This window comes from Eublepharis macularius, chromosome 13, assembly GCF_028583425.1.
Source record: "Eublepharis macularius isolate TG4126 chromosome 13, MPM_Emac_v1.0, whole genome shotgun sequence".
NCBI lineage: Eukaryota > Metazoa > Chordata > Lepidosauria > Squamata > Eublepharidae > Eublepharis > Eublepharis macularius.
The window spans coordinates 9,043,673-9,056,999 of NC_072802.1; positions in this window are offsets into that span (position 1 = coordinate 9,043,673).

Sequence of the window (13,327 nt, forward strand, 5' to 3'; positions counted from 1 at the left end):
TCCTTTCTCTCGAGGTGGCTCCCAGGATTGCCAACAATCTGGAAGGGGAAAAACAGCCGGTGCTAGGAAAAGATTCTTAATTGAACGTTATTTGCCGGGTGAATAACGAAAAGTGTCACTTGCCCCTTAAGCCTCCTTTAAAGGGGTGAGGCACTTTTCTCCAGGCTTGTTTTTGTTAGCCCTGATGACTAGTTTTATTTGCTCTTATGTGAAGCTTAAAATTTTTCAGAGGAAAGCCAAGAATAGCCCAAGGCAGAAAAATGTCCTGTCTTTTGGAACAGACGCTTAATGTGGAATAGTTGCTGCAGCATAGTGGTTAAGTGGTTGGCCTAGTTCGAATGCTGCTACTGGCCAGAAGCTCAGCAGGTGATCTTGGGTCAGCCACTCCTCTCAGCCCCACCTTTGTTGTGGGGATAATAATACTGACCTTGTTCACTGCTCTGAGTGGGCACTAATCTGTCCAGAAGGGCCTTATAAAAGCAGGGCAAGTATCACCTGGCCTCAATATCAGCTCATTCAGCTTCTGTTAAAAGGGCAGGACAACTTTTCCACCACGTAGTTGGCAGCAGGCCTGCTGGGACTATGGCAACATCCAGATGCCTTCACAAAGCGCCTAAGCGTGTTATAAAGGGAATGGGTCTCCCTACTCTTCTACCCCTAGCAATTTGTATTTGGCGTATGTTTCCTCTGAATATGGAAGTTCCACTTAACCATGATGGGTGATTCATGGATGTTGATAGATCTGCTCTCTGTGAATGAATATACTCTAAACCAGTGGCTGCTACATCCTGTCACTTGTAGATTTTCACTGTTGCACAGTGTCAGGTGGGATGTATTCTCTTTTCTGTCCTAACTTCCTGTTTGTTAGTGGGTTACTATGGATTATAGAATCATAGAAAACTTTTCCTGCAGACTTTATACTATGAATTATTTTATATCCCTCTGCTGTGTCATGCACTTTTACAGTTCTATAAAAAAACATTTTTTCCTAGCCGTTCTCTGTTGGGAAGATCTGCAACCCCTGGATCATCTCAATTGCCCTTCTCTGGCTCAAAATTCATAACAAAGCAACCAAGATCAAACAGCTGAAGTATATGATTCTCTTCTGGGGGGGGAGGGATGACTTGTCCCCAAAATCACCATCTGATGATGTGGAGGGATGGAAAGAGATGAGGTATCCTTGGTACTACATAACTTCTGGCATTTGATGTTTCCACCTGCAGTAATTCTGCTGAGGAACTTGTCCTTAAGTTTCTTTGTTAGCGCTGCATACCATCACAATGTGTGAGAGGAGTTTATTTGAGCAGTTGATACAAGATATGTGTACATAAGATAAAATGACAAACCTGCCTATAGTTGACTGTACGGGCTGCCTGAGCACCTACCCTGTGCACTTAACTTTCCCAGAGAACTCTGCTTAGGTTCTGATGCCTTGGAAATGGCTTCAAAGAAATCAAAGGCTGTTGTCTTTCATGCAGATAGGCCATCTTTGCCTCTGTCCCCAAATGGTCTCATCCAGCTGGCAATGGCTCTGTGCATTCTTGGGGTAGGAATTGCATGTTGGGAGGTCTCTTTAAGATCCTGTTCAGATTGTAGCTGGTAGTTCTGCAGGCAGACCAGGTGACTTTTTCCCCACTTGAGATTGGTTGGAAGTGGTTTCTCAGTGAGGAAGCTGCAAGGTGAGAGTTCAGATTTCCCACTGTTCCTGGAAACCTCAGCTACTGGGGCTGCTTTGTGTGACGGGGAATGTTCTTAAAATGAGCACAGCTCCTTGGAACATCCAGCTCTGGAGATGCTTGAAAATGAACTTGGAGGCCTTCAGCATGCAAAGCATATTTTGCCCCTCTGAGCTTCACTTTCTCACCAAATAAGAGCTTGCAAATGAAACTTTTGCTTTTCTAAAGAGAAGCTTTAAGCCTACACGCGTAGCCTTAATGTGCCTTAACTGAGGACTGTGTGAAAGGATGCTTAAGTGGGGTGACTGCTTCTCCTCTCCCAACTTTCAGTACTTTAATGCAGCATTAAAACCATTATGAGCGTTTTCATTGAGGCAAAATCAAAAAGAGTCCAGTAGCACCTTTAAGACTAACCAATTTTATTATAGCATAAGCTTTCGAGAATCAAGTTCTCTTCATCAGATGCCTGATCTTGATTCTCGAAAGCTTATGCTATAATAAAATTGGTTAGTCTTAAAGGTGCTACTGGACTCTTTTTGATTTTGCTACTACAGACTAACACGGCTAACTCCTCTGGATCTATGTTCATTGAGGCAGACTTTTGAGATTGGTTTGGTTGCAACATTGTATACAAGAAATATGTGCCTGTTGAAGAAGTGAAGTAATCATGAAATGGGGTGAGATCTTATATGCTGGCAAATCCCGTAGGCATGGCATATGAAGTCTGACTGCACGTCGGACATCTGATTTCCATCATCCTCTGCATTCTTCATACTGCACTTACTTTTGGACGTTATAGCCGCTTCTGTTTTTGGGTGGTTTCCTTCCAACCACCCTTACTGTCTCTTATTTATGTGAGTGCCTGTGTGCACCCTGATATTGTTTCTGTCATTCTATTTTTTGGTTTACTTGTGAGGAAGTGCCTGCATGCACCCTTATATTGGTATTACCCCCTTTGGTGCCTGTGTGCACCTTGGTGTTCATTGGACTTGCATTTATTGGCATGGTTGTAGTTTAGGTATATACAATTTGACATTTAATTAGTATACACCAATTGTGATATTTATTATATTCACACTTTTGATATATTTCTGTTTCTGTGGCTTCATTGTGTGCTCATTGTATGCTTTTCATTTTGAGGCTTTGGTTTTCTTTTTTCCTTCCGCTGGCAGGAGAGGATAGGCAGGTTCTATGGGTTAGAAATAAGGTGGTGGGAGGGGGAAACAGCAGCCCATCACTGGCTACTAATTATTCTTGTCTGTCTTTTCCCAGATACCTTGAATTCATTCTACGCTTGTCTTGGACTAGCAGCAGCTACTGCATTGGGCATCATCTCTTGCATTGTCTACTACAAAATCTGCCTGCCTCTGAGGTCCTGTATTCGGGTGCGTCAGCAAGTCCATACTGTGAGCACTGGCCCTTCAAGGCTCTCTTTCCAGGGCTTCTCCCCAACTTTTGTTTATGACGTTTCTTCAAGTCCTCGGGGCTGTGACCTGCCTCCCCCTTACCATGCCTGTTCTAGTCTAATCTCTCTTCCAAGCCCTCAGGACAATCAGGACTCTTCCCCTCCTCCTCCCCCTCCACATGCAGAGATGCCTGTTCAGTTCTGCAGGGTGGACTTGTCTGGAATGCCATGGAGGGGGGGCAGGAGGAGGAGGAGGAGAAGAAGGAAGAGGAGGAGGAGGAGGAGGGTGTGGCTGACTTATCTCTCTCAGCAGCTCTTCTGGATATGGCTGCTTCTGGTGGCACCCCTCAGTCAACGGAATGGTCAGCCAACCCAAAGCCTGCCCGCACATGGTAGTCTGCCTGTGATGCCTGCCCGCACATAGCAGTCATGACCTTTTTTTTAAGGGTTGAAGAAATAACTGTGCTTTTAGGATTAAGGAACTAATCGTATTATGCCTTCAAGAATGTGTTCACAGAATTAATTTTATTCCTTTTAAATGTCCATTGTGCTCTCTTACATGCTGCGTGTTGGGATAATGGTGTGAAGTCCTGCCCTAATCAATGCAGTATTTTGAAGGAACTCACCTTCAGGCGATCACTATTCCACCTAAACTGATTAATGACGTATGAAATTGAGTAGGGGAGGGGTGGTTTGTGTTTCCCTTTCCTCTGGTTTCTGGAAGAAAACAATTTGGGTTTGTGGGTTATTCGCTGTTCCGCTCTTTCCCAGGGTCTGCAGAACACACAATGGGATGGTTTATCCTTAGTTTCAAATGCACCATTAACGTGTCTTGTTTTTTTCCTAAGGGAAGGCTCTATCTCTGAGCTGGCAGGCTCTGCTTCTAATGGATAACCTTACCTTGGTGTGGTTTGTTTCTCAAACATGGGTGGTGGAGAGAGAGAATGAATTGCAGGATGTCTTCTGCAGTGTTTATTCACAGTCTTTGCCTTTATAGGCAAAAATGCTTCAAAGCACAGTTCAGTGGCGCCTCTTATGCGCTTCTAGTAGGCAAAGTGTAGCTATGCTTTCAGCTAGATGGTTTTTTAAAAACTACTGTATAGGATCAAATATTCTTGAACTGTCTTGTAAAATACGTTAGGCGAGTCTTGATTTGATGCTTCAGCTTGGCGTGCGTGGGAAGAATTCTTCTTGCGACAGTCTGTACCCGAGCTATAATGTGTTCCTTTCTCCATGTGCTGGGAGAATGCTTGCCATGGGATGATGTGCTACATGGAATATTGTTGACTTTTCTAACTTAGGTATTCTGTGAATCTTCTCATGATGAGATCTTCTATGATGAGATAATGTGGGCAGGCAGTTGTGGGTGCCTTCTGAATGTAATGCTTCTAATATGACTTTGTAATTGTACATACCGAATCATTAATAAAGTGTGTGATATTTGCTTCTTTAAACTATTGCTTTCCCAGAGCTCTGACGGCCTAGCTCCAGAATGGTCAGTCATGGCTGCTTGTTAATGAAATCTGTTGGCCACTGTTTCATTCCTTTTAACACTCTTCCCAGATTAGCCTTTTCCTGTTCCCACACCAGGGATATAGGAGTGTCTAGTGTTGAAGTGGTGAACTATTTCAAAGGCCTTGCACCTGGTTTTCCAAAGGTGAGTCCCATGTGGATTAGCTCTCTGATGGGTCTGTAATCAGATAAGGGCATACTGTTTACCCTACTGCCTAGTGCAAGTAAAATATCAGGTTTTTCCTTGGGGACTAGTTGTAAATTGGTTTTGTGCTAATAGAACCACTGTAGCTCTCCTGCCTGCCTCCATGGCTACACTGCAGATTTTTCCAGGGTCCTATTACTGCTTCAGTGGACTGAAAAACAAAAATGTTTCTTCAAGAATTAACATTGCTAGCCTACATTTAGGGTTGCCAACTGCTTAAGAAGAAAAGTCCTGTTCCTTTTATGTACTATCATTTAGCAAATGGTGTTATTTACTTCCATGATAGGAAAAAACTTTACTCTGCCCATTTCCACACACTAAGACTTTGTTGAAGAGCCAGGATGCTTTTCATCAGGCAACCCTACTGCTGGCCTGCTGCCTCTGACACATTGGGGATTTTGGTCTTTATATGGGAATAAATGTGTGTGTGTGTCTTTGCCACCTTAAAGACTCTTGTTTTTGTTTAGAAATGCTTGTCAACCCATATAATTCTCCCCGGAAGGTCAACTTGAATTTGTATCTTGTATATTAATAAAAGTAAATTGAGTCAGTCTAATTTGTCTCTTGGATTTTACCTATGTAATTTTGGAAGTTTTCATCTTTGGCTTCCACTGCTCCCTTTACCTAAGTCTGCTAATATAAAGGCTGCCTTTCAATAAATACTTGTTAATGGCAGAGAGAAATCCAGGTTAGTACTATGCTTCATATTTTCTAGGGGAAGGTAGCTGTTGCTGCTTCTGCAAGCAGAGCTCCTTCTTGCAGCACAGACTAATACAATTTAGTCTGCATAATTAATAACAACAACGTTCAATTTATATACCGCCCTTCAGGACAACTTAATGGCCACTCAGAGAAGTTTACAAAGTATGTTGTTGTTATTCCTACAACACTCACCCTGTGAGGTGGGTGGGACTGAGAGAGCTCCTAGAAGCTGTGACTGACCCAAGGTCACTCAGCTGGCTGGCTTCAAGTGGAGGAGCCGGGAATCAAACCCAGTTCTCAAGATTAGAGTCTCACCACTCTTCCGTTTTTTGGGTTTTTTTATTGGATGGGTTAACATATATTCATTATACATCTTTTCAAATATCCCCCATTATCTTAATACATGCATCCCACCCCCTCCCCCTTTTCTATATTGACTTCCAACAGCACTATAACCCCTTTATTTCTTATCGTTAACTCTAGGTCCTGTCTGTCCCTATTATTAAAGGCAAAGTTCTTACTACTTCATTCTTAATAATTATCGAGAGACCATAATTGTCCTTTTACATCCCATTTTTTTCTAAGTAATTTTTAAATTTCTCCCAGTCCATAGTAAATTCCTTTGGATCTTGTTCTCTTAATTTCCTTGTTAATTTGTCCATTTCCGCCATGTACAACAGTTTTTGAATCCAATCTTCTACTTCTGGTAATTTTTCTTGCTTCCAATATTGTGCATATAATGTTCTTGCTGTTACTATCCTATAGTATAACAATACTCTATCTTTACTATTTATTTTCTCCATGTTTAAACCTAATAATAACATTTCAGGACTCTTTGGCACACTTTCTTTCAAAATTGATGACATTTCAGCACAAATCCTAGACCAAAACATCCTAGCCTTTTCACACGTCCACCACATATGATACAGAGAACCTTCATGATTTTTACATTTCCAACATTTGTTCGACATTTGATTATTAGCAATCGCTAACTTTTTCGGTGTTAAATACCATCTATACAACATTTTGTAACCATTCTCTTTTATACTAGTACATGTTGATATCTTCAGTGTATTTCTCCATAGGTACTCCCATGCCTCCATTGTGATTTCTTTATTACAATTTACTGCCCATTTTACCATTTGAATTTTAACTGTTTCATCCTCTGTATACCATTTTAGTAAAAGTTTATACATTTTAGAAATCACTTTAGCCCCCTCCCCAAGTAGGAGTTCTTCTAGTTCAATATTCTTGACTCTAAAACCTATTTTTCTTTCATCAGATTCAAATAAGTCTTTGATTTGTCGATATTGTAACCATCCATACTTAAATGGTAACTCCGCCTTATTTTAAATCTTGAACGAGTGTTTATCTAATCTTAATAAGTCTTTGTAGGTTATCCATTCTTCTCCTTTATATTCCATATTGGGATTTACTACTTCTGCTGGTACAATCCACATAGGTCTCTCTTCCTTTATAAATCTCATGTATTTTTGCCAAACCATAAAGAGATTCTGTCTCACATAATGGTGTTGAAACTTTATATCCATTTTACGTTTATCATACCATAGGTATGCATGCCATCCAAACAATTTATTATGGCCTTCCAAGGTCAATAATTTATGATTAGAGAGTAATACCCATTCTCTCAACCATGTTAAACATGTTGCTTCATGGTGCAATCTTAAATTCGGCAATTGCAGACCACCCCTTTCTTTAGCATCACAACACCTTCATTTTCACTCTTGTTTTTTTCCCTGCCCATATAAATTCTGATATTTTCCTTTGCCATTTTTCAAAATGCTTTTTGTCTTTTACAATTGGGATTGTTTGCAACAAAAACATCACTCTAGGTAATACGTTCATTTTAACCACTGCCATACGCCCCAACCACGACAAATTCAATTTGTTCCATTTCAGCACATCTCTTTCTATTTGTGACCATAATTTTTCATAATTATTCTTGAGCAAGTCTATATTCTTAACTGTCAATTCTATTCCCAAATATTTTGTTTTCTGGACCACTTCACAGTTTGTTATGCTTGTTAACTCTTGCTGTTTCTTCTTCATCATATTTTTACAGAGCAATTTTGATTTTGCTTTATTAATGTAGAATCCTGCCAAATCTCCAAATTCTTTAATTTTATCTAACAATATCGGTAATGTTTGGACTGGTTCTTCCACTATAAACATTATATCGTCGGCAAATGCTCTGAACTTATATGAAAAACCTTTAATCCTCTAATGTTGTCAGAGTCTCACCACTCTTAACCACTACACCAAACTGGCTCTGTTACCCCTCTTTGTTACAGCTGGCAATCTGGCCTCTTTCTCTGTTATGCCTCAAAACAAGATGCTCCCTTTGTGTGCGCCCCTGCAAATCATTCCCATTAGCAAAAGAGGTTGGGTGCCCGCAAACACCAGCTCCCTTCCTTGATGATCAAGTGCCTCAGAAGCTGGTCCTATAGATACTATGGGATTTTGTCTACCTTTTATTGTACTTTTAAAAAATTATGTACATCCCATTATCTCCATAAGCTTGTCAGCTAACCTAACAAGTGACTTTGATCACTTCCTTGTGACTGACCTACAGCCTGTATAGACCGCGTAATTCTGAGGGTACCCCATCTTTCTGTTCAGACAGTTGCCGCTTCTTTCTGTTGAGTGCAACCCCCAGAATTAACTTTAGGAATGCTGAGCATCTGACAGTTCCGCTCAAAGCCTGTTTGCCAGTTGTGAACAGGGGGACACATTTTTTCTCAGGCAGGCTGGTTGTGAGCAACTCAAGACTCAACAGGTTACTTTCTGCATCTTTGTACAGTGTAATGTACTCAGCAACATTTCTGAGGTTGCCAGCATGCCTGGAGAAACAGGTCCTGTCTCTTTAATGGGATCTTAATGAGAGGAAATGGGCAGCTCAAGCTTTTCAGGATATGGACATCACCTGGTCAACAACATCTGGTTAAAAATTCATTAAAAAGAAAGGACATTTTTCTCCAGGCTAAGCAATATCTAGGTGAAGGCAGGGCTGGAGCTAGGGTGGCCAGGTCCCTCTCACCTCCCACTGGGAGGGTAGGGAAAGCTGGCTCTTGCCTCATGTCATCCATGAGGATCCTCTTTGGTGCAGTTCACACACACCCGGGCTGATGCAATGATTTCACTTCCTGAAGTGACATCACTATGTTGGCCGTGCAAGCACTCCTGTGCTCTGCACGGGGCCAATTTGGCTTGTTGGGGACCCAAATTGGCCCTAAACGCAGCATGGAAACATTCCCACCGCCAGTGTGACTATGTTACTTCTGGAAGTGGCATCAGCATGCATTCCTGCCGGTGGTGGGCAACCTCTGGGAGCTTGCCACCTCCTGCCAATCACTGGGTGATCGGTAGACGAGGGGGTAAATCCCCAGGAGTTTGTCTGCCACTGGCGGGCAACTGAGAACAGTAGCTGGACCCCCTTTCCCTGACATGACAGTTATCAAACTGGAAGGAATTACTATTTGTTTCCCTTTTAGTCATGTGGACCTTACCACTTGCAGTCTCAAGTAGAACAGCCCAAACCCTCAGTGGAATCTGTGAGGCCTTTGTTCCCAGAACTTGCTACGATCTCTGAGGCAGTTTGGCTATTTACCAGAAGTTGTATGGATCCATAAATGAGGAAAGGTCCTGTCTCCTTTGTTTTCACCAGTGGAACTTGCAAGGGTATAGGAATAACCTTAAGCATAGATGGTTTTTGAAGAATAGAAAAAAACATGGAGACAGGTTTTTCCAAGGCCTTTAGCCAGGATAGCTAAATGGGGTATGTTCAGAGGTAGCATCATTTTGAATATCCAGTGCTGGGGACCACAGAAAGGGAAGGCTTAAGGGGCTCTTGTGGTATTTATTTGGTCTCTGCTAAAAGCAGGATTTTGGGTAAGATGGAGTTTTGCCTCCTTTTGTGACCTGTATATTGTTGCCTCCCTGATTTCCTTAGTGTTCTGTAGCTTTTCACGGGCATCAAAGGCTCTCCCCTTAGTTATGTTGATTTACTGTATATGAAGTCTCTGCTATAGATAATAGTATGACAGAATGGTCGGCGTGTGAGGGTTGCTGTGAGGTAAAAAGGGATCCTATATTCAAAATGAAAGGAAACCAAAAACAGAGTTTAAAAGTACATATGTGTAAGAGGTGCAGAGTATCAATGTATCAGTTTTCAGAACAGGTTCATAAGCTTGGTTGTTTCAGAGTAGGTGTAGGTTTATTCACAGACCCAGTCTAAGACTAATTTTCCACACAGTTGAAATAAATAGAAATAATAGACTCAGTCACAAAGCCTTATTTCCCTTAGTTCTTCACTAACAGAATAACCGCTCCCCTCACCCACACAGATTCACTCAGGCTTTTCCAAACAGACTCTCTGAACTAGAGTGACTTACTTAACTAGACAGACTGAACACTTTCCCTCAGCATTTAGAATAAATACTGCTGTTCACTGTGGCCATTAGGGTACAGTTAACCATTCAGTCACAGCTTGCTTTACTCACCCATCCAGGGTCCCTATGAGCCAAGCTACAAGTGACGCCTTACACAGGTTGGACACTTGTCAGCTTCTCTCAAGTTTTGATGGGAAATGTAGGTGTCCTGGTTTTGCAGCTTGGCTGTCCATTACAGCTGCAAGACCAGGATGCCTACATTTCCCATCAAAACTTGAGGGAAGCTGACAAATGTCCAACCTGTGTCAGGCGTCACTTGTAGCTTAGCTCTATCTTCCTGCTTTAGAGGCCTGCAATTTTTCAGCAACTGTCCACAAACCCCACATTAACCAGCAGAAATAAAACAAACTATTTATATGGCAAAACATTATGTGGACCATTGATTTGATGCAGCACATCATATGTTTCTGTGAGTTGTCCTTCCTCAACAATTCTGCGGTGACAGGAGAAATCATATTAGGTGCATTTTCACTTTAATTCCACTTTACACCAAATGGTCTGTTATTTTAGGAGCCATGTGATCCTTCAGACAGTGATCTGGGCTCTGAAAGCATATTTTGGGGCATGAAACTTAGGCTCTCAAGAGCTTCCAGACTAGGCTTTTCAACTTCTAAACAGATCCTTCTACCTGCCCCTTTAATATCAGTTTGATAACAACAACAACAACAACATTTGACTTATACTGCCCTTCAGTATATGCCCTTAATGCCCATTCACAGCAGTTTACATAGTATGTCATTATTATCCCCACAACAATCATCCTGTGAGGTGGGTGGGGCTGAGAGAGCTCTGAGAGAGCAGTGACTGACCCAAGGCCACCCAGCTGGCTTCAAGTGGAGGAGGGGGGAATCAAACCCAGTTCTCCAGATTAAAGTTCTGCTGCTCTTAACCACTATACCACACTGGCCCTGCATCAAATACCAGGGTATGGTTTTTCTCTCCAGGCCATGACAAGCTTCAGCTACCAGTTTCTATCCACAAAGGCTGTGTTCAAAGGACAGGACATTTTTTTCCAGGCCTGTTGGCAACCCTAGCTTAGAATTCATAACCAAGTTGGCACCATCCAGTCAAGAGTTTCACCATGTTTCAGGAGCAGCATTACATGAACAACAGTTGGACTAGATGACCCTGGTGGTCCCTTCCAACCCTATGATTCTATGACTGCATGTTCACATGCACTATACATAATGCGCAAAACCCAAAAGTGGTGCCATGGTGTGTGTATTTATACATTGGCATTTATTTCTCCTCCTAGCACAGCACATGAAGTTGCCTTTGGCCTGTCAAAGTCCATCTTGTCTGCGCTGACTGGCAGTGGCTTTTCAGGGTCTCAGGCAGGGGTCCTTCCCATCACCTCTTATCCAATCCTCTTGAGCCTGAGGCCTCCTGCATGCACATCAGATGTTTCCCCACTATGCCATTGCCCTCTCCCCTAAGTGCTGCTATGGGCAATCTCTTGAGGATGCCCTGAGCAAAATATGCCTGGGCAGCAATGAACCGACAACATGGCTACAAATCTGGCATCTAGTGCAGTATCTTCAGTATGAGGAGACCCCCCCCCCCCCGCCCTACACACAACTAGAAGTCTCCCAGATGCACAGGGCTTTGGATGGGGTATGAACAGCAGGCATGTTTTGTGGGGAGAAGAAGAGCTATATTATATTTGGTTTTAGAAACACAGAGCTGGAAGGAACCCCCAGGGTCATCTAGTCGGTGACCACTGCTATATGCCCATGGGAAGGCAAACAACCTCCAGGATACCCGGTCAATCTGGCCTGGAGGAAAATTCCTTCCTGACTTCAAAGTGGCAATCAGCATCACCCTTGGCATATAAGAAAGGGCCATGAGAGCCTAGCACAGGCTCATCCCTTCATGAACTCTCTCACCTGATCTGTGTATGTTCATGTTAAGTCAGAGAATCATCATAGCTGTCAGGTGACCATCTAGCCTTTTTGTAAATCCCTCCAAGGAAGGAGACCCCACCATCTCCCAGGAAGCCTGTTCCACTGAGAAACTGTACTAATTGTCAGGAAGTTCTTCCTAACGTTTAGCCAAAAACTCTTTTGCTTTAATCTTAACCCATTGTTTCTGTTTTAGCTTCTGGGGCAACAGAAAACAACTCTGCTCCATCCTGTATGTAACAGCCCTTCAAATACTTGAAGAGGGCTATCATATCACCTCGCAGTCTTCTCTCCAGGCTAAATATACCCAGCTCCTTCAACCTTTCCTCATAAGACTTGGTCTCCATCTTTGTTGTATTATTTTCAACATATCCTAGCTTGTCAACATGCTTCTTAAACTGTGATGTCCAAACTGAACACAGTACTCCAAGTGACTTCTAATCAGAGCAAGAGTAAAGCAATGCCACCGTTTCAGGTGATCTGGACACTCTGCTTCTATCGATACAGCTTAAAATCACATTTGCCTTTTTAGCCACAGCATCATGCTGCTGACTCATGTCCAGTGTATGATCTACTAAGACCCCTAGTTTTTTTTCCACGTGTACCACTTCCAAGACAAATCTCCCCCATGCTATAAGTATGCTTTTGATTTTTCCTGCCTAAATGCAGAACTTTACATTTATCTCTGTAGAAATTTGTTAGTTTTAGCCCAGTTTTTTAGCCTGTCAAGATCATCTTGAATCTTGCTTCTCTCTTCTACTGTGTTTGTAACCCCTCCCAATTTAGTATCATCTGCAAATGTATTAAGCATCCCCTCTATTCTTTCCATTTCTTAAATGTGTCTTTTTAAATTTTCACATCCTTAGAGAGCAGTTCATGGAGCCACTCCTGTTTCTTTAGGCTCCTGTTTTTCTTTCTCATTGGAATAGTGTGTGATTGTGCTTTCCATGGTCATAGCTTGCCCTCCATGCATCTGATGAAGAGAACTGTGATTCTCGAAAGCTTATGCTACAATAAAGTTGGTTAGTCTTAAAGGTGCTACTGGACTCTTTTTGATTTTGCTACTACAGACTTAACACGGCTAACTCCTCTGCATCTATGACCATGGAAAGCACCGCATTCAGTCGAATGGAGTGGAGATCCATCAACCTCATGAAGAAACTGGCACCAATATCTGACCAGTTTCTTCTTGCCCTCTTTGCATCTGACGAAGAGAATTGTGATTCTCGAAAGCTTATGCTACAATAAAGTTGGTTAGTCTTAAAGGTGCTACTGGACTCTTTATGATTTTGCTACTACAGACTAACATGGCTAACTCCTCTGCATCACTGAAGAGAGGGAGTCGGGCGGGTCCCAGCCCGGCAAGGCGCGGCTCAGCGGCGCCCGTCGTTCTTTTGGCGGGTCAGCAGGTGGGAGTGATTGGCAGGGCCCAGATTGATGGACAGGCCGGTGGCCAG